This window comes from Corvus cornix, chromosome 5, assembly GCF_000738735.6.
Source record: "Corvus cornix cornix isolate S_Up_H32 chromosome 5, ASM73873v5, whole genome shotgun sequence".
NCBI lineage: Eukaryota > Metazoa > Chordata > Aves > Passeriformes > Corvidae > Corvus > Corvus cornix.
In genome coordinates this window covers 3,911,457-3,932,170 of record NC_046335.1, presented here as the reverse complement: position 1 = coordinate 3,932,170, position 20,714 = coordinate 3,911,457, and the positions used below count along the sequence as shown (strand labels likewise).

At 43.2% G+C, this 20,714-nt stretch overlaps 1 long non-coding RNA gene across 1 annotated transcript; it reads right to left on the bottom strand.

The window, feature by feature from the left end:
* Positions 1-1,813: 1,813 nt before the first annotated feature.
* On the bottom strand, positions 1,814-20,145 carry LOC109144491. The gene is made up of 4 exons (XR_005602110.1): positions 14,255-20,145; positions 10,104-10,974; positions 9,144-9,321; positions 1,814-7,683 (listed from the first exon to the last, which is right to left on the bottom strand). It is a non-coding gene; the product is annotated as an uncharacterized LOC109144491 (long non-coding RNA).
* Between the last annotated feature and the right edge of the window lie 569 nt (positions 20,146-20,714).

The following is a 20,714-nucleotide window of genomic DNA, read 5'->3' as shown; positions in this document are numbered from 1 at the left end:
GCACAACTTGAAGCTGTTTCCTCTCGTCCTATCACTTGTTACTTAGAAGAAGAGATCAACACTGATAATAAGGGACTCCCAACGTGGATTTAGTTAGAAACAAAGCACACCAAAATCTCAAACACAGCCAGGATATCTCCCCCAGTTGGGAGTGCTGTTTTCTGGGAACTGAGGGAAGCACTTGGCTGCAGGGTGACAGGTTAAGTGTGGTCTGTCTGCGGGCCAGACACTCTGAGGTGTAAACTGGGAGCGCTCCCAAGATGCCGAGTTACATCTTCTGGAGAGCTGCCCTGCTCCGTCAGGCTCCGCCGTGCCGGGGCCCCATCCTGGGAGCTCTGGAGCCAGTGGGAACAGATGGCACTCAGCACTTGGCAGCATTAGACCCCAAATCCCAGGTCCTGGGTCTTTTTTTTTTGTCTAACAACCAAAAATCTCTTTCAATTCACGAGTGGCAAAGCAAAGCAAAACCGAGGTGGAGCGAGATGCACCGGGCAAACCTGGTTTGCTGCTTGAATAAATTTGCAAAAGTAGCGAGTGCTTTTTGCAAGCCCTCCAGTGCACAGCAGAAATAGTCCAAGTTTGAGGCTGGGGGACTTTTCAAGCTCGTTTTCCTGCTGTGGCACATAACAAACAGACAAAAACCCCTTTGCGTAGCCTCCGCTGGCTGCGACATTTGTTGGTGTCTGTGGATCTTATTCAGAGCGCTTTGTGCAACACTCGTAGTAATGTAAGTGTATTGTGGCAGGAGACTGGAGAGGGCAGCGGATCACTCGCTCGAAAACATGACCTTTTAATTTAAACAAAAGACTTGAAAAAATGAAAGTGGGTCTTAAACACAGTTTAATCAGTCAGGCGAAAGATGTCTAATGAAGCTGCCAGACAGATTTGTAGCCAGACTGTCACTTTACCCATCATGTTTACAGCCTCCAGTGGTGAGATTAGGACTGGGTGAAGGCACAGTCTATCCAAATTTTCCCAGTCTGCTCCTCTACCCTATTCGTTGAGTTTTGACAATTTGACAAATTATTTTGTGGTGTTGTCTCTAGACCTGGAGGAGCTGAGCGTGTCGCTCCCACCTTTGAGTGCAGCTGAGCGTTGCCTGATGGAGGGATGAGAGACCCAAAGAGATGCTGCAATGCTACAAAATCAAGGTAAACCCTCTTAGACTTTCTGCTTTATGACATTTTCCTCCTAGGTGATCAGTGCTAAACCACCTGCCTCTTGAATAAGGACAGCTGAAAAGTTTCAGAGCAATTTCTAAACATCTTGATTCCCTCTGCTGTGAATCAATGAGTTGTTTTCTTACCAGGATCTCCATTTCTTACTTAAAGCCGCTGGGATGCTGCAGTGATGAATAGGGCAGCTGTGGAAACCTTTCGGCAGTTGTTGCTGCAGCAGAAGATGCCTACACCAAGAAAGGACTTGATTTAATGAGAACCAAGTTAGAAACCTCCCCCAGAGTTAAATTCCCAGCTCTGTGACCATCGTGGCAGCGGCGATCGCACATTTCTCACCAGCACCAAATTGCTTCTGTCTTAGCCTTTCTGGATGCACAATTGTTATTTATTTTGCAGGGAATGTTTGCTACTTAAGAAGTTTTCCGTGGCTGCCTGTTGTAGAAGCCAACCTCTGTGTTTATCCACAGGCTAAGCAGGGCTCAGACACGCGGCATCTGAGCTCCCCCGCACAGCCATGTCGGTGAACTCAGGCTGGAAGGGGAAGAATTGCCTCTCTGGAAGATGAGAGGGGATCCATTTTCCATGCTAGCTCTTTCCTGGGGGGCTTTGCCAAGAAGAGAAAAAACCACTCACCATTTTCTCTTTTCACCCTTTTATTTATTTATTTTTTAAAGAACATCAAAGTTATCACTCCTGCTTTCTCACCATAATCCCACAAATCCTAATGTATGTCTCCCAGTCCTTTCACGCTAAAAGCACAAGTGTGTGTGTGTGTGTTTTGCAGCATTTAGGAGGGTGCTGGCTGTTTCCGCATTTGCATACACCCTGTGTCGCCAAAAGAGCCAAACCAGGAAAAGCAGTTCAAACTCAAACATTTCCTTATTTTTCTCAGGTACTTTAAAGCCAATTTTTCTTTTAAAATCACTTACATGATGTGATGTCTGATTCTGCTTCAGTGGAACAAGACAAGTGGACAAAAAAGGCTTTTCTTGTGAGTTGGTTTGTTTTTTTTTTTCTTCTCCCTTTCCCTAAACATTTTCTTTTTCCTAAGTTTCATGCTTAGCAAAAAAACCCTCGATAATTGTCTTGTCATGATTGTAGCTTTTCCCATTCACTGCCACTTTACATGGAAGCCCCGGGAAAAGAATTCTTAAAAATGAAATTTCATGCTTGCATGTGTTTCTGTGATCTGCAGTGTGTATGATCTCCGAGTGGAAAAACTTCTCTAAAAATAACTGGATTACCCTTGCTCCGACGCCATCTGATGCCTCCTGAGCAGATCGCGCCGCTCGCCTGTGATCTCTCGCCCACCGCAATCGGGGTGACAGGCATTGAGGACAGGGCCTGGCGGTGACACCCCCGTCCTCAGCCCCCTCAGGACATGGGCTGGGGGAGTGGGGCAGCCCCTCTCAGCAGAGCACAGAGCTCTGACCTGTGGCAAACAGGGAAATAGCATCGTGACCTGGCTCCTCGGGAGGACCTGCAGCTTTTTTGCCTCCAAGATTGTTTTCAGACTTATTTTCCTTGCAGGCCTCCCCATACAGGGTTGTTTGGACAACGCAGCTTGGGGTGTGTCTGTCCAGTCGTGTGTGCAGGGCATCATCCCAACCCATCCATCAGGAAGGAGCCTGAGGACTGGGACCTGCCCCCTTTGGTTGTAAGATCCTCTTTTCTCTGCAGCGTCCAGCCCTGGTCTGGGGCCTGCAGGTGGTATTGCAGCCCAAGAAATAAATACTGATAGAGCTCAGAGATCCAAATATTCATCTTTCAAGATGTTTTTCATCTTGTCTTACAATCCTTCTTCCTACATGAACAGGCTCTTTGGCTTCATTAGGATGGGAACTGCAGATGCAGCCAGAGCCACAGCAATCAGCTTCCTCTTTCCCTACTGCCCAGTGATTTCATGGCAGGATTTCCTGCCTGGAAGTAGAAATGACTTTGTAAGTCCTTGCTCCTGCGATGCCACCCAGCAATGGCACCTGCCAGCTGGGCCTGTGCTGCCCAAAGGACAAAAGAGTGTGTCCCTCTCTGGCATGGCTGTATCCAGCCCTGACCCACATAAGTAACAGTCCCTGAAGGGCTACCTTGAAAAGGGATTAGGTAGGAGTGGGTAGGAAAAACCACTGAGCAGATGAGAGCAATAACACATTAGCAGGAGCGGGAAGGCTGGTCCGGTGACTGAACACCAGACTTGGACTCAGGAGATCAAGGTTTAATCCTCCATTCTTCCACAGATGTTGGCAAGTCACTTAATCTCTCTGTGCCTCAGTTCCCCATCTGGAAAAGGAAGATAATGGTAGTTCTTTTGTCTGCACTGTCTGTTTAGATTTCTAAGTTTTCCAAGGCCAGGGATGCTTCTTCAGGAGCATATAGATGGCACCTGCCTCTGCAGAGGGAATCACACTGCAGCCTTCCATGCTAGAAATGATAATTAATAAAAGAAATATCAGTCTTTTAATCATCAGGGAACTCACACTGGTTTGCAACAAAATTTGCAGTTAGTGCATGATCAGAGCTTAACTGAGGTTGAATAAGCACTTAATATAATATGATGGGCATTTCCAGAAAATGTCTTTGTGGGGTCTTGGGACTCTCTGTTTGCATCTTCAGAGGACCACAACAGTCATCTCCATCCTGTAGTACCTGAGAGCCATTTTCAAGCTGGGTGTCAAGGCAGAAGTTGTAGTGAGGGGATTTTAACTGGCAAAAACCATCAACAACGGCTTTGTCTGTGATCATTCCCAACCCATCATGGATCCAGGAGAAATCAGATCAACTACTGCTGTGGGAATCTGCAATTCCCTCTACTTTGGAACCTTCTGTTTCTTCATCACCTGAAAAGTTTGGGCTTAATTCATAGAATCATAAAGTTGTAGAATATCCTGGGTTGAAGGGGACCCACAAGGATCATTGAGTCCAACTCCTGGCCTTGCCCAGCACAGCCCAAGAATCGCACAATGTACCCAAGAACACTGAATTTCACGTTCTCAGGGTTACGTGTATGTTATATTATTAAGGGTGATGTTGTTATTACCATAGGGAACTTACCACGACCAAAATCACCTAGGTTACTTTTCAGGAGAAAAAGCCCAAAGTAGCTATTTCTAAAACTTTTCCTTTGCTGATGTGACATGAAAGAAAAATATTTTGAAGTCTGTTCACTCTGCTTTCCAGTGGGAGAGAATTGGTATCTGTCCTGATTATACTTAGCATCTACCAGACTCTTCACTGAGGTTAAAAGGAAATTTCAGCAGGTAGGATTATCTCCAACAAGTGTTATATCCTGCCAAATTGTGTTTGGATTTTGTTAGACTTATTTACTTGCTCACAACGCCCAGGGAAGCAAAGACTTTTTTTCCTGTAAAGACTTTGGCTCTGTTTGAAGACATGGGAACTGCGTTTCTGAGGTGAATCAGACTCAGGTGGACTCGGGATTTGACATAATATTGATTTAGTGACTAACTTCCCTCTTCTGCTGGATGTGCCATGGCTACTGTGAGCAGTGCTGAGCTATTAGAGAGCTGCAGGAATGCTTTCTGGTTTGGCTTAGGACAGTTCACTTGAAGTTTTTGGGATTAACTAGTTTGTGGTTCTATCTTGGCTCCAGCCTGGTCTCCAGAGCTGTGGGATGTCCTGAAATTCCCTCAGCATGTCCTCTCTCTCTCCATCTCCTCTGACTCTATCCAAGAACCTTGGTGAAAATTCAGACCTGACGGTGATGCCTTCACTGATGGTTCTACAGATAAACCCCTTGACTTCAGCCCTGTGATCTTTCATCCATCTCTTCTTTTTCCTGTGCTTCTCCCTCGTGCATGTCTCTGCTTTCCAGCACTTCCCATCTTGCTGCTCAGTCCTGTATCCCCATTTCATTAATGAGACATCAGGCTCTAAGTGGGCTCTGGGCCTTTCAGTCCTTTTCTTGTTGTGTCTGTCCCTGATGAAGACCTTCTGTGCCTATTTTACGTATCAACAGGGAATGATTCTCTCATATATTTGTTTTTAAGGGGTGATCTGACCGGAGAACTGATGCTAAGTGTCTGCCCCAGCTGCACCTTATACTTCCAAATCCTCTTTCGTTGGACAGGTAAGGAGCTCTGATATTCCTGGTCACAGCACATTCCTAATGAAGAGGGAAGAGTGGGGTAAGTGGAGACATTGCCTTTGCAGTGGGTTATGTGTCCCCACAATGGAGTAAATGCCCTGGAGTGAATATTCTGTGTGTGCATGATAAGCCTTAACTAGCCCTGATTATGTGCATGTTGAAAAAGATGGCAAGAAAATTACAGATATTTTTCTCTTTAGTTTTAAATTTCAAATGTCGCTATTTTTCTTTTTTTCTGTGACTAATTGCACTGAAATGTGGGTGGAAGAGGGTCTGGGTTTACCAATTGGTTGAAAATTAAGAAGAACTGAAAAAAAATTGTCTTTTTCCCCATTTCTGCTGAAAATTCTCTCTTATTTCTTTGAGCTAAACCTCTGCCATGCCCCCTGTCCACAGTAGTCTGTGTTCTTGGCATCCTCCTTGTCCCATGGGGTACTATTTTTGGCATCTTCCAGCTTCCTTGTGGTACTATATTCTTGTCTCTGAGTCAAAAGAACTGGGGGGGTTGTGGGGGTGCCAGGTGAAAATAAATCCTGGGAACATTTATACTTTCACAGTGTAAATTTTCCATGGAGGAGGGAAATTTCTAAACATCTGTAATTTACAGTGCTTTGCTGCACAAGGGGTTTTAAAACATCAGATCTATTAGCTCTAGTCAATATAGGCCAAGTTATTCTGAGAGATGAAAATTCTACCTAGATCTTAAATCTTTCCTGGCAGTGACAGATGCCAAAGCCTTTCTGGAATAAGAAAAAAAAATACAATTGTTTTGTCAAAGCTCACTTTATAAATACCTTTTGCTGGAATGATGATGCTTTGTCTGAAACACACTGCAGAAAACTGACAGTGGGGATGGAAAATGCTGACCTAGTTTTATCCAGAACAAAAGCAGGATTTACTTTTTTGTACAATTTTTCCTCTTTTTCTTTTTTTTTTTTTTCTTTTTCTTTCCTTGTAAGAAAAGAGAGTTCAATAAATGCTAGGGCTTAGGGAAGAAGCTGGTAGTGGGAAGAAAAGCCAAGTACCTTCATGGTCAAATGTCCACAAGAAACCTTAATAATCCATCTAGAGCCCTTGGGCAGGTCAGTGGTGCCCTCTCTGAGATGTCGGGGTCTTGGTGCTTTTGATTGTTACAACACCATCGGTCTTCAGCCCTACAAAACACCTTCAGCTTCTGCTCTGAGCTGCAGAGACATCTGGGTTTTTAGAAAAGTGAGATTAAAATGTGAGTTGCAGCATCCCCGTTAGGTGGGACAGATGTGTGGGGTCTGGTTTGGCAGGGATGGATGAGGACTCTGGATGCCAAGTCAGGGAATTTTGCACTGGCTCTGCTGGAGGTCAGGTGGGCTCCTTCTGGTTCCTGACTTCAAAAAATTGTCATCTTCCTGCCTTTGGGTGAAGGACTCCAGCAAGTGGCTCAATAGGTGCAGGAAATCCTGTTCAAGTTCCTGGTAAGGAAAGGCAAATTAATGGGACAAGAGTTCAGCAGAGCTGTGACCCTCTAAGGTGCAACTTCTGGATCTGCTGAGGGAAACACAGTCCTTGTTCTCTTTTCCTTTATTTATCAGGCACCTGTTGAAGTCACACTTTGTGTAATTAAGGGGACAAGATCCAAGGCCAGGCCCTGCACTGGTGGTGTGGATAGACAGCACTGAGAGTCTAAATTTATTTAAAGGGGAATAGATACAGCTCTGATGGTGCTGGAGGCCAGGCTGGATGGGGCTTGGAGCAACCTGGGATAGTGGAAGGTGTCTCTGCTCATGGCAGGGGGTGGAATGGGATGATCTTTAATGTCCCTTCCAACCCAAACCATTCTGGGATTCTATGGTGTCAAAGCAAAAGGGGTTGGAGAGGATAACTGAGCAGAAATCATCATCCCAGAAAAAGTGTTCAGAACACAGAGAGAAGCTCAACCAAAGTTTTCCTTCTTAAATTTGCCCCAGACATAATTAAAATCAACATATGCAATGAAGGAGCAGTACAACATTACTTAATTTTTTCTCTTCATTAGAGCTTCACGAGCATTTGGGCTCCACCAGGTTCCCATTCCTTATTGTAAACTCTTGGTGCTTACATCAGGTGCATCTTCCAGAGCATTCCAGGTCATTAAAAATTCACTCTCTCCTTTTTAATCTCTCGCTGAGTTGTCAGCCTCGAGTGTGAGTTCCTCCCTGGAATGCTGTTCCTTTAGTGCTCATTGTCAGGAAGGGTTTTGCTTGGAATTTTCCCCGGCTGGTGCCATAGTGGGCCGTCGCTGTGGGTCAAAGTTTGCATCTCAAGCCATCAGTTTTCATCTCAAGCCATCAGTTTTCATCATGGTGTTTGTCGTGAGCTGAGGACATTTTTATGAGATGAAACAACACGAGGGCAAAGCGCATTAAAATTCAGCCTGCCTGTTTCAAGCTGTAAATGAAGCAAATATTTTGTAAAAGAGAATAATTTGAAATATTATAAAAGATAAACCACTAGTATTTGCTACTGATTTTCTTTTGTATGGTTGGTAACATTCGCTTGCATAGGGCAAGAGAATTTTTTAAATAGTAGTTTTTTTAAATAGTATTAAAACTTACTAGTTTGTGTTTAGCAATATTAAAATTCACTGATATTTACTAAAGAATTACTAATGTTTATTAAAAATTACTTGTTGATACTAAAAATAATATTTTCAGTCGTATTTTTTAAATAGTATTTTTAGTAATATTAAAGGTATTTAATATTAAACATTACATTTATTTAATATTATTTAATATTAATATTAAATATTAAAATTAATATTAAACTAAACATTTTGCTGATACTAGTTTGCTAGTTCCAGAGATATGAAACGATGAAGAGGCTTGTAGTGCATTGAGCTCTACACAAGCATAATGAAAAAACTCTGGAAAATATAATAATTATATAATTTTAATTCTTGACAATTTCTATGCATTTTTAAATTGTTATAATTTTTGTTTCATTTCCATAAGAATGCACTGTGATTCCTTTAAAAAAATCACATCCTTTCTAGGAAACTACATCCTTTGTGGACTAGAATTTCAGCAACCAGAAGGTCTGAGGCAAACTATCACTTGGAGATGGCTCTTAGATTAAGTGTTAGCGGGTTCTTAAGCACTCAGTGCAAACAGCTGGGATTTATTCAGTGGAAAATGGATTTTATTGTACAAGGAAACAAAAAATTCAACCTCCAACCTACTGCACAATTAATTGTCATATTTGTGCCCAACTTCAGGACCTTTAATTGCAAATTCAGATCCATGAGAGGTGAAGAATACTCAGAAAGCCGTGATTAAATGTGAAATATCCCACAGCTGATGGGGTTTTGCCCCTCATTGCTGTCACTGGTGTCCACACTGTGGGATTCCAGTCTGGTGGGCGCCTGTGAGAGGCATCTGTTCTGCCCTGCCTTGCTGGGAATTGCTTGGGAACATCACACTGGGTTCCTGTGGAGATGCTGAGGGTTATCCAGCTCCAGAGACAGCCCCTGACACTCCAGCCCGTAATGGGCTCCCTCATCTTCTCTGGGTTGTTTGAACCATGTTTTAGCACTGCCACAAAAAGCCCCTTGTGAGCATCTCCTCCAGCAGGAGATTAAGAACTTACTTAGCCATGAGTGACTAAAGACCCCTGGGGGCTTCTGTTGCTCTGCTGTGGACTTCATGCCTCAGAAATGTGGGGAATGAGACCAGTTTGCCACAAGTGAGGAAAACAAAGCAGTGCAGTGTTACAAGCAGCTTTGGGTGCTGAAGTTGTTCTTGCAAAAGGGTGATAATTCAGAAAGACACGACAGCAGAGTACGGAGGAAACAGAGCCTCTGGGTCTCTGGCTCAGCCCCATCATGGTCAATGCCTCCATAATCTTCCTACCTGTTGCCCAGGTTGAATCACAGAGCAGGGAAGGGAGAAAGGTCAATTTGTGAAACCAGCAGAGCGATAAAACGAGGTGCTGGACACTGTCAAAGGCAGCAGGATGCTGAGAAAGCCTCGTGTGCTGCTGGTTTGATGTGTTGGTTCTCCTCACAGCGAATTCAAAGCGGGGACACATCTGAAAAGGTAGATAGTCTAATGAGTAAGACATTTGGTAAATAAGACCAATTAAAAATCAAAAGCAGTACACATCTGAAAAGGCAGATAATATGGTGGGTAAGACATTTGGTAAATAAGAGCAAATAATGATGTTCTAAACCTCAACCTAACACACTCATGTCAACACTTGCGCTCTCACCCACAGCGGGTTTGTACCATTTTTAAAATACAGCAAGGTTTTTGTCCTCTCTGGGAAGGATTTTGTTGCCTTCTAATCAGGTTTTTTACTTCACTTTTGGGGATGCTGTAGGATCCAAAGAGGGGAAGGTAGTCTTCCCTTTTTTTCCCTTCTGTTTGTTTGTTTTTGTTTTTGTTACATTTAGAACACATGCAAGAGTAAGCTGTGATGGAAATGCTTTCATGCTTTTATTTATTTAGAAGTGTTATTAGGACAAATTTTGCAACAAGGCAGGGGCAGAGCCCTGTCTCCCAGAGCTTCCATATCCAGGCATAGAATGATTTGGGTTGGAAGGGACCTCAGAAATCATCAAGTTCCAGCCCTCCTTCCATGGGCAGGGACACCTTCCACTAGAAATAAATAAATAAACAGCCAAGTAATTTTGGTTTGGGGGAGAGGGGAAGAGAACTGCAGAAGCAGCGTGGGATCCCATAACAGGCTTAAGGTGGATCAAGAAGGGAACTTGTGTATCCTAAATTCTGTAGGGTTGGGTGGGAAAATGTTTAAACAGATGTATTTATGGGGCTGTGAGGTTCTACAGAAAAGGCTGAAGCCTTTCTTACCTAATATATCATCTGTCCTTCTGGGGTAGAGAGCTTCCCAAGAGCTTCAGGTTCAGCCTAAAACAAGTCCAGTCCTTAAACAATCTTTGAGCCCAGCTTTAGAGTTGTGGGACAAACTGGTCCATCTCATAAGGCAGTGGCAGAGCCCTGTGCACCCCTTTGATTTCATGGAGTCATCATTTTAAGTCTGGGTGGTCCTTACACTGACAAACTGCATATCCCACACTGGATCTTTCTATTAATTTAAAAAGCAGACTGAAGTTCACCATTCTGTGATGTTAAAAAGTCCATTCCTGATTTGAAGACCTCGAGAGCTAGACGGTCCCCCAGTTTGCTGAATTTCTGTCACTGGAGTTAATTAGTTTCAGTATTAAAAATATTTACCTTATTTCTAGAATTTCCCAGGCTGAGTTTTTGAGGTATTGCTTCTTCATACATCTGTCTTTAGGTGTCAAAATCCATGTTTCTATCAAGTGTTTTCTCTTGATTTAAGTACCACCTAAAATCCCCTGTCTGGACAAGTGCTCCAAACCACAAATAGACCAGAATTGCTGCCTGACATTTTTCACATTGCAATTCCAACTAATCTGAGCAGAGCTCAGTTCATGTGATACTTGATGAAAATTTTTCTGTTGGGGGAGTGGCTGAAAAAATAAATAAAATTTTCTCAAATTCACTTCTGCTTGGAACTGCTATTGGAGAATTCTTTGAAGGATTTTTCCTTGTTTTGTTTGTTTCTTTAAAGCACATCTTGCTGCTAGGAACTGAATATTTGAGCTCAGCCGTGGCTGATGACAGATGTCACCCAGCAGTGCTTCTCTGCCAGCAGTGGCTGAGTGGGACTCCCAAGGCCAAGTTTCCAGTTTCAGTACTTGAAAAAAAAAAGAAACAAAATAAAATGTGAATTCACTCCGCAGTGTTTCAAGGGTTACATAGGAAATTTGTGCTCAGTGGGTTCTTATTTGAGGAAAATGCAAATTCAGGCTTTTCCTTGGCAGTAAAAATGACAGAGGAATAACTAGGAGAGTAACTCATTCAGAAATAGGAAGAAAAATCAAACTATTATATTCCATAGCTCATGTTTTATTTTCTGAAATACGGCGTGTGTTGATGTGATAGCAAACCTGAACAGCGACAGTGCCTTTTTCTGGTCTCTTTCTCTTACTGAACCCACTTTGGGGTTATTTCCATAAAGGCACAGGTTGCAGCTGGTGCAGGTGGAGGGGTGTCACGTAAGACACAGGGACGTGCAGCTGGAAGAGTCCTGTGAATGCAGCTCCCTGGCGTTTTCAGGAATTACAATTGCTGTAACATTTTGCTGTATAGGCAGACCTTTCCCTACACTTACTTTGTCGCTGGGTCACAGCTCTTCATCCTCCAGGACACAGTTTCCCCCTTTCCCTGGCAAGCAAACGCCTGGGAAATTACCCATATCAGCAAATCCAACTACAGGTCTTGATAAGGGAAATATCTCCTGCAAACTCAGGACTTTGGTAGTGATTAGGGATGGATTTATTCCACTTCCAGGGTGCTGCGCTTTGGTCTGCCATCCTGCAGTCCTTTTAGGAGGGGACTGTCTGTTTTGCTGCTTGTTGCAAAGCACATGGTGGACAGTAAATCTACATTTAATTCATGCTGTATTTATTTGTCTGTAGACTTCAGAGATTTTATACTAGAGGCAAATGTTGTGTGAGTCCCATATAACTTATGAACAGCTCAGGACACAGCACTTTATCCTGGGATTCTCACCTCAAAACCTTTAATTGTTGGTAGACCTGAGCAAAACTTAAAGGAAAATCTGCACAACTCCCTGAACCTCCATAATTCTCCATACAGTAAAAAAAAAAATCCTTCACTTAGGAAACTGAGCAGATAAATATAGAGGACCTGGTGACCATGAGGCACTTTCCTGTATCACTCTGACTTTCCTTGTTGCAAGAGTTCACAGAGAATGAACAGATGCTTTTAGGATGCTGTTCATCTGATGTTCTGGGACTGAATTAAATTAAATTGTGCCTGTTTCTCCTCACTGACTTAAAATCTCTTAGGAGAGCTGGCTCTGATGGAAGTACCTGTGTAGTGTGTGTGTGCCCTGATACAGATGGATCACCCTCCTACCAAAATATTGCCTGCTGTCCCTCATTAGACAAGGAAACTTCAGGCATCTGAATGGGGACAAGAGTAACCTCAAATCTTCTGGTGGTCCAGGGACAATGCCCAAAGCTTGGAAAGACAGAATAAAGGAACAATCCTGAGGGAGCTGGGGCTGTTTAGCCTGGAGAAAAACAGGCTCAAGTGAGACTTTGTCACTCTCTACATCTCTATGAAAGGAGGTTGTAGCCAGGTAGGGGTCAGTCTCTTCTCCCTAGTAACGAGCAGCAGGACAAGGTGAAATGGCCTTAAGTTGCACCAGGGAGGTTTAGATTGGATATTAGAGAAAATTTCATGTAAAGGGTTGTCAAGCACTGGCACAGGCTGCCCAGGAAAGTGGTGAAATCACCATTCCTGGAGGTATTTAAAAGAAATGTGGATGTGGCACTTGGGGACATGGGTAAGTGGTGACCTTGGCCGTGCTGGGGGAGTGGTTGGACTTGGTGATCTTAGAGGTCTTTTCCAACCTGAGCTATTCTATGATGAGTCTGTGTAGATGAGCACTACAAAAAACCCCCACAAAACCAAATTAATAACACAGTTTAAAACTCACTGATAAAATAATGGCTGCAGGAGCAAGTATGCACATGGAGACAGTGTGTACACATGAATTGAGAGAGAAGCTGCTGTCCTGGTTCAAGGTAAGGGCATACCCTGTACACAAATACATGTACAGTCTCAGCAAATTCATTGTAAAACAAATTAAACCCATCACCAATAATGCAAGGAAGAAAGGAAGATTGTGTGATAATGAAAGATATGACCCGATGCAGTTATCTTTGTTCCCATCATAAGGAGTGCAAAAAAAAAAAGTAGAATTTAAATCTCATCAATAAGAACACTGTTGCACACCTGGGGTCTAAACATTTGGGAAGTGCTGTATTAGTGAAATCATCTCCAGGGTTACAGGGTGGATGAAAACTGAAAGCAGCAGCCACCTGCAATTTCAAATCACTAATTTGGGAAGACGTGCCTGTGCCAGCCTATTTCAAAAGCCCCAAAGAAGCTGCATCATCCCTGTTATTACTGTGATCCCAACACCTCCACATCCCGGTGTACAGGGATTTAGATGCACACAGTGACTCTGTGTCTTAAGATGAGACTCTGCACCCCTCAGAATGCCTTTAATTCCAAACCTCCAGGGGTTATATTCCCCTCTTGATGTGTCTGGATTTATATCCACAGCTCCTGGTAATATCCATGGGAATTGCAAACATGAATCCCTGTTTGAGAAGATGAATCCTCACAATTTTTGTTGCTGGAGTTTTGTCATGTTTCTCTTCCATCATGTTTCTTGTACTTATTATTAGCAAGCTCACACTCTGTTGATGTGAACTATTGAAATCTACATATTCCTGGGTGAAATTCTACTATTTTAAGGTAGGGAATGCTTTTCAAATCCATTTCAAAGCATGTCCACAAAGTGTTTTGTGGACATTGATAATGACATGAGAAGGTGCACCTGAGCAGGGTGACACTTCCGAATAATCTGCAGAATTATGTTCTGATCCCCACCCAGGCTCGCAGTTCTCACCAAAAGAAAAAGCTGGACTAAAGCCTGGTGGCTGGCTTTTCCACCCTGAGGAACTATGGTCATAAAGTGTGTGCAAAATGGCTGTCAAAACACTAAAGAAAGCAGGCTCCACACGGCATTGTTGTAGGAGCCTTAATTCAAGTTGCACTGAATTAGCAGAGCTGCTTTTCATATCTGTGGTTTTTGGAAACAAAATGACTTGTACTCACTAGCCCACAGCTGGTCCTTGCTCCCAGGGAGCAGTGCAGCTGCACCTGAGAAGTTCTGGATGATGTAAAAAATCCCTCCTTCCCCCCTGTCCCCCAAAGTTGTCTTAATCCAGTCCATGCCATTTCCATCCCACAGATATGAAGGAAACCTCCCGCCTCGTAGGAGATCAGTCCCAGCTTAGTGCCTCCCATGGGCTGAGCTCCCGCTCCTAAGCAGGCTCTGGATTGAGCCAAACACCAACTAACAACCCCATCACCTGGTTTTGATCTTGGAGACCATGTGGGTTTGGCTTCTCATGGCAAACAGGTGTCAGGGCTGCAGGACGAAATCCTAAAACGGACTAAATAAAGCCGCGCCTCCAAGTCCTTTGTTCGTGGAGTCTCCCATAGATCCGCTCCTCTCCAGCCTCTTTTAGCATCTCCGTGGAACCTAAAGATAACCTGATTAGGCAACATCACTTGGAGTGCCAGCAGCTCAGATAACACACACAGCCTTTCCCATTTGCCCCCACACTGAGCTACATCCCTCACATCAGGACAGCCTCACGGAGGGAGAAGAGCTCATTGAAGCCGAATCTTAGTGAGGCAGAGGTAATGCTGCTGCTCACAGGAAAGGATTTCAAAGACTGTGTAGCTGTAGCACTGTCTCTTTTTTTGTTGAAGGTGTCAATTCAGCTCAGTCTTCCCTGACAGTAATCTCATCCACAGCAGCATGTGCCAGTAATATCCTCTGTTGTTTCCTTCCAGCTCACAGACTCTGTCCTGTCTCCTCTGGTGGTGACCTCACCTTGTCCCTGCAGTATTTTGTCATTTTGCAGGAAAACCGCAGCACTCTGAGAGAATTGTGTAGAAAGCCATCAGCTTTTGGAAAACTGCAGCTGGTAGGAAATGCCATCAGGTAACGTCACCTTGCATTGTCCCAAATGCCCTTCAAGTGGCTTTTCAGAGAATTTAAAATCCAGTTTGTAGTCTATTCTTTGTTGACAAGATCTAACAAGCCATGGAAAAGGTGAAAAATATACCATTCAAGGACCTCTAAGGTCTATCCTCAAGAATTTTGCTCCTCTGAATCATGGAGCCCTGTGTAATTCGGGAGGGAGATCACAGAATGTCCTGAGTTGGAAGGGACACACCAGGATCCAGTCCAACTCCTGGCCCTGCAGAAGATAGAGCTTCCTCGAAAGCCAGGACAAAATTGGATCCCTGGAGAAGAAATGAGCACCACAGACCTCACTCCTTTCTACTCCATGTGTATTTTTCAACCTGACTTTCTTTTTTACACAAATCACTCCAAGTAAGAATTCTCTTTCTGAAGAAAACCCAACCAATACAGCCAACAGAAAAGAAAAGGAGTGAAGAGAGAACAGCTCTGCAAGTGCAGCCCCGTGGTGAGTTCACCTGCTGTAGGTCATGCTGTGGCCTGATCAGAGTGAATTTCAGCTGAAGATCCCATAACAGCAGAACTTTACTCCATGTGTGGAAACTCTGCTGGCTTTGGCTGCTATGTCCTACCTTCAAATAAGTTTTTACAGGCATTGAATGCTGGTACTCTCACTTGTGGAGACTAATGATGGTGGAGTGCATCCAGGTGTTGGATATTTAGCAGAAATAACCTTTTCCCCTTCTATTTTCTAGACAACAAGATTCAATATTCGCTTCTGAACACAAAGAAACAAAAAATCTTTGAGCAATCAAACCAGCAGGACTCCCTCAGTTGTCCTGCACTCACAATCTAATTTTCAAAAGAAATGAGTGCCCCCCATGCCAGGCCAGGGCTGGATCTTTACCTCTGGATGAAAATAAAAATGTCTGCTACCTTTCAGTGTAGAGCTAAAACTCTCTTCTGTCCACACAGCATTTTTCTATGAGCAGTTTTCCTCTTAAAATTATCCAGCAACCCCAAGCCTCCCTCTCAAAGGATGAGATATTATTGTTACTCTTAAGCTTATCTGCCAGACAGCAAAGACATCCTGCTTGTTTTTCCCTCTCCAACTGAAGTTTGATTCTCAGAGTACCTGCAAGCAAGGATGACTCTGAAATTTGCTTGTACCTCAGATGAGGCTGCACACAAAGATGAAGTGCTGTGACAAACACATAAAAAGTTGGTGTTTGCCTGGCTCTCTCTGTCTCATTCAGACTTAGGAACCTCTGGATTAACTGACCTGTGTGTCAAAGAAAAAAAAAAAAAAGCAGATTATATTCTGTCAAACGGAGAAAAAGCAATAAGTAAGAGTTTAGAGAACTAACCACAACACGTCTAATTATTTGGGCTTAGGATTTCACTTACTGGGTTTTTTTCTTTTTCTTTTCTTCTCCTAACCCCTGCCTGATACTTAAAGCACAAAACCCAGCAGGGAGAGAGGTAATGGAATTTGGAGGCAACTGGTGTTCAAAGACCTCTCTTGAAATGGGTCTATGCTAATGACGAGGGTCTGTGCAAATTGGGTCGATGTCCCGCGTCCTCCAAAAGGGGCAACTTCATCAGGACAGCCAACTTGGGGTAGGATTGTCTCCCCGAGGATTTCACAGGGCTGCACCTTTAAGCCAAAACCTCAAAGAGTTGCTGGCTATAACTGACCCGGCCAGAGCAGGACACATTTCACCCCCCGAGAGTCGCCGGGCGCGTGTGTGGTCCCTGAGCTGGGCACGGGGAGGGCACGTTCACCCCGATGTAACTGAGTTTAATTGCTGCCTCCTGACTCTTCAGGGAAGGAATCTGTGCTTAAAGGCTCAGAGCCTTTTCCTTGAACTTTCTTTCTCCAGACTGAGCTGATGTGAGTCCTTGATGGAACTACATTGGTGAATTATTGCTGAGATGCAGAATTGAGTTTGGTGCTGAACCTCGTCGCAATCCCTTTTTTGTCTTCTCTCTGTACCTTCATGAAATATTAAAAATTGCACTGCATGCTTGCACATGTGGCTCTCATGCAGAACACTTCCCCACAAAGCTTAAAAACTTAAAAGGTTCTCTATAAATTAAAAAATCAGTTTTGCAGAAGGAGCAACTTTCTTTTTTCTGAGACAAAGAAAATCTTTTTCAGAAACAGAGCTTTAAAAGACATGGCACTGGAAGTTGGTTAAATATGAGCTGTATTTCAAACCCACGGGGCTTTCTGTTGAAAATGTGGGTGCAGGCACTATATTGGCCCACATTTCTTAAAAAATAGACTTCACTAAGCAATATTGTCATAAGCAACAGTTTGCTGGTTTGGAGGAGAGGCTGTTGTGTATCCCTGGAGGGAACTGATGCTTGGTTACACTGGATAAGAAAGCACCAATCCATTAAAGAAACCTGTAGGTGCAGCGCAGCACCTACAGCTGCAGGCCCTGTTTGAATAAATTGAGGCATTAAATGCATCATATTCACAGTAAGCAATAAATGCAGGTAATTATGGAAATGAGAGGCCAGGGTGAGGGGAATGGGTGAAGTGCTTGTTCATATGCAGAGCAAGGCCCAAACAAAGCCAGCAATTACTTTATAGAGTCACCACTGACGGGTTGCATGTGACCTTTGGTTGTAGAGGGAGTTGCAATTTTTCAGGGTGGTCCAGAGAGTTTGTCCCATCCTGGAAAGAGACAGTAGTGGGAAAGCCAAACTTGAGAATCCCAGCTTTGGATTAGAAAAACGACAATTTTTGTTGTGAAAATGGTTTGTCCTATTTTCAGGTATGTCAGCTGAACTTTTACCGTCTGCCTGCAGACATTGCCTCTCTCACATTCTTGGGTGACTATAATTATGTCACTGTAGAAAAATAAATAGCTTTTTCACTTTTTGTAGTAACAGGGTTCCATCATATTCATCTTTCCAAGTAAATTCACAGGGATATTTTGCCTCCAAAAAGCAGTTTGCAGACATGTCCGTGCCCCCTGCTGCCCCTCAACACTTCCCCTCCACAATGCAGAATGACCAGAGGCTGGTGTTGCTTCTTGAGGGATAAACGTGGCTATTTCAGGTGAAATGGCAAAAAAACATGGATAGCCTTGGAAAAGGAGATACACATATCCAGTGGGAGACCTTCCACTAGTCTTAATGGTTGGTGAGCAGCTCCTGTGTGAAGCCCTTTGGCTGATTAGTGCCTGTGAACTCAGTGCTGATTCCACCTAAAGACTGCAAAGGAACTTCAGGGAAAACAGTGTTTTCCTTTTTGATCAGCTGCATCTCTGGCAATATAATGAGCACAATTACCCTTCCTTGACTATGCAGCATCATTCTGTTAATTGGTGATGATGTTTTCAAGCTTATTAAAACAGGCAGTGTATTCACAAATGTTTAATCAGAAATTTCTGGTAACATTTAGAATAATATCTTTGGTCTTTTCCAACATTTGCCTTGTTTTCTTTGGTTTTTTTACAGACATCAAAATCCAAGAAAGTCTGTTTAGTGTCCTGAAGTTTTCCTGCTTTGAAACATGAAGGAACTTACATTTTATATTAGTGCTTGTTAAACAACCATGTTTGTTATCTGAGGCTCAAATCTGCAAACTTCTCCATACCTGAGGATGTTTTTGGAAATTAGTTCTCCATCAAGGTAGCAACAGAGGTTCAATTCCAATTACAGTGGTAGATGCAGCAGCAGGAGGAGAAATATCACAGTTGCTACAGATTATTTGTGGATTATTGTGCTTTTAAAGGGAAAAAACCCTCACCAACAAGATTTTTTTATCCTCAATTTTCAATCCAAGCAGAAGTTTAGAGACACCAAACAGATGAAAAGAAGAACTTACTGAGACAATGCAGATCAATGTGAGAGGTAATGGTCTCATCAAACCTGCTGCCAGATGCCTTGCCTTGAATGAATAAAGGAGCTGCTGCTCTACAGTCCTGCTGTTCATTGGTGCTTGGAACAAGAGGGTCTGAGGACACCTTGCCTACCAGGACTACAGGAAATTCAATTTCTGTTTGGTCTGTGGGGTGCTGGAATTGCCCATCCCCATTACCCATAGAAGCATGGGAGGTGTAAATAGCCTGAAAAACTCTTGCAACCCAGAATCATTGTTACATTTAGTTCATAAAGTCAGAGCAGCTCTTTGTTGGTGCTGCCAACAACTCCCAACCACTGACTGTGTGGTGGGACATAGGAACACTTCAGCTGTGCCTTCTCCTAATGCATAAGATGGCCAGGAATCTCCTTCAGAGCTCAGTGTTTTTTGGGATGAGTGTGTCCATGCTCAACCTTTCTACCCATTTGTCACCCACAAGATCCATAGTTTACCTTTAAATGGATAGCTGACTCCAGAATAACTACCCCAAAGACTAAAAGCAGAATTCTGGACTGATTTTCAACAAAACATTGGTAAGTGTTTCTGATTTTGTTCAAAAAATATTGCTGCCTTTGCTTAGGCAAGTTGATAAAGGATACGAGACACAAATACCAGCACAAAAATGACTAATTTCACTTGATTGGTTTTCCTCAGCTTTATCACTTCATTAATTTCTAAGAGATTTTGGTGGGTGTTTTCTTCTTGCTCTGAACTGTTTCACCTGGCAACCCATGAGCTTTGCCCATTCCTCCCTGAAAAGCTGAAAGACCATTCATAGAACCGTACAGCCCTAGCATGGTTTGGGTTTAAAGGAACCATAAAGACCATCTAGTTCCAAAGTTCCAACCCCCCTGCCATGGGCAGGGACACCTACTCCTAGGTTTAGGTTGCCCAAAACCCAATCCTAAGTTGCTGTAGCCTTGCTGAATGGGGTATTTTGTCCCATGTGGTTTGAATCCTCCTGATCTGGAGAGATCTTTGCCATCCTGAGCACTTCCAAATCCCTCTGGTTTGGGGGGAAGATGGAGGTGTTCATCTATCAGCAGCACAGAGCCTATAAGCACAAGCTTGAGAGTGATAATCATGAAACTGAACATGGTCTTGATCGTAAGTGCAAGGGGGGAGCTAAACATAGTTTCCCCTAATCTCTTGGGATCTGGGAATTTATCTCTCCCCTTAATTGAATGAATGGGAAATTAGATAAAACTTTGCAGAGTAAATCTTTTAGCAAATGTGATACCCAAGTAGAAAATTTTCAGCAGACTCTACATTTTCACAGCTGCTCCTTTGTTTTGTGGAAGTGTATTTTGAACGTAAGTCCTGCTTACATTGCATGCCTATTAATTCTATTGTACATATTAAATGTCCTCTTTGTAGGGTGTAAAACCAGAAGGGAGACTAAAAACAAATAGCATGTGTTTAAAATGTTTTATGGAAGATGGCACCAATATTTTCTGAGCGCCTCCATGAGTCCAAGGCACTGCTCTCTGATAACACTGTTACTGCTCAAGGCCAAAACTGGAACCTAGAATTAAGTAGGAAATAATGGAAGAGAAGAGAGAGAATTTGCTACTTAGCTTTGCAAGAGACAAAAAACCCCCAAACCCTAACATATAGAAAAGACACAAAAAATTCTTGCTTGCTTCTCTACCAGTCTACTTGCATCTAGGACAATTTAAGTCTGATTTGCTGTCAATTGTCAAGAAGTAAATTATATTTCCCTCCTATTTCAGCAATTCCTGTAAATCATTAAGAGCAGCATCAGTGTTGTGTGTTATCACCTACAGAAATGTGGCTGTCACCCACTCACTGTGAGAGGCACTGAGAGGTACCTCAGCAACCCTTTTGTAACAGAGTTCTGGGCACTGGTCTGCAGAGATTTATTCTCCTCTTACAGATTTGTGTTTTACTTGGTGGACTTTAAACTGGCAGAGGGGAGGTTTTGATAAGATGTTAG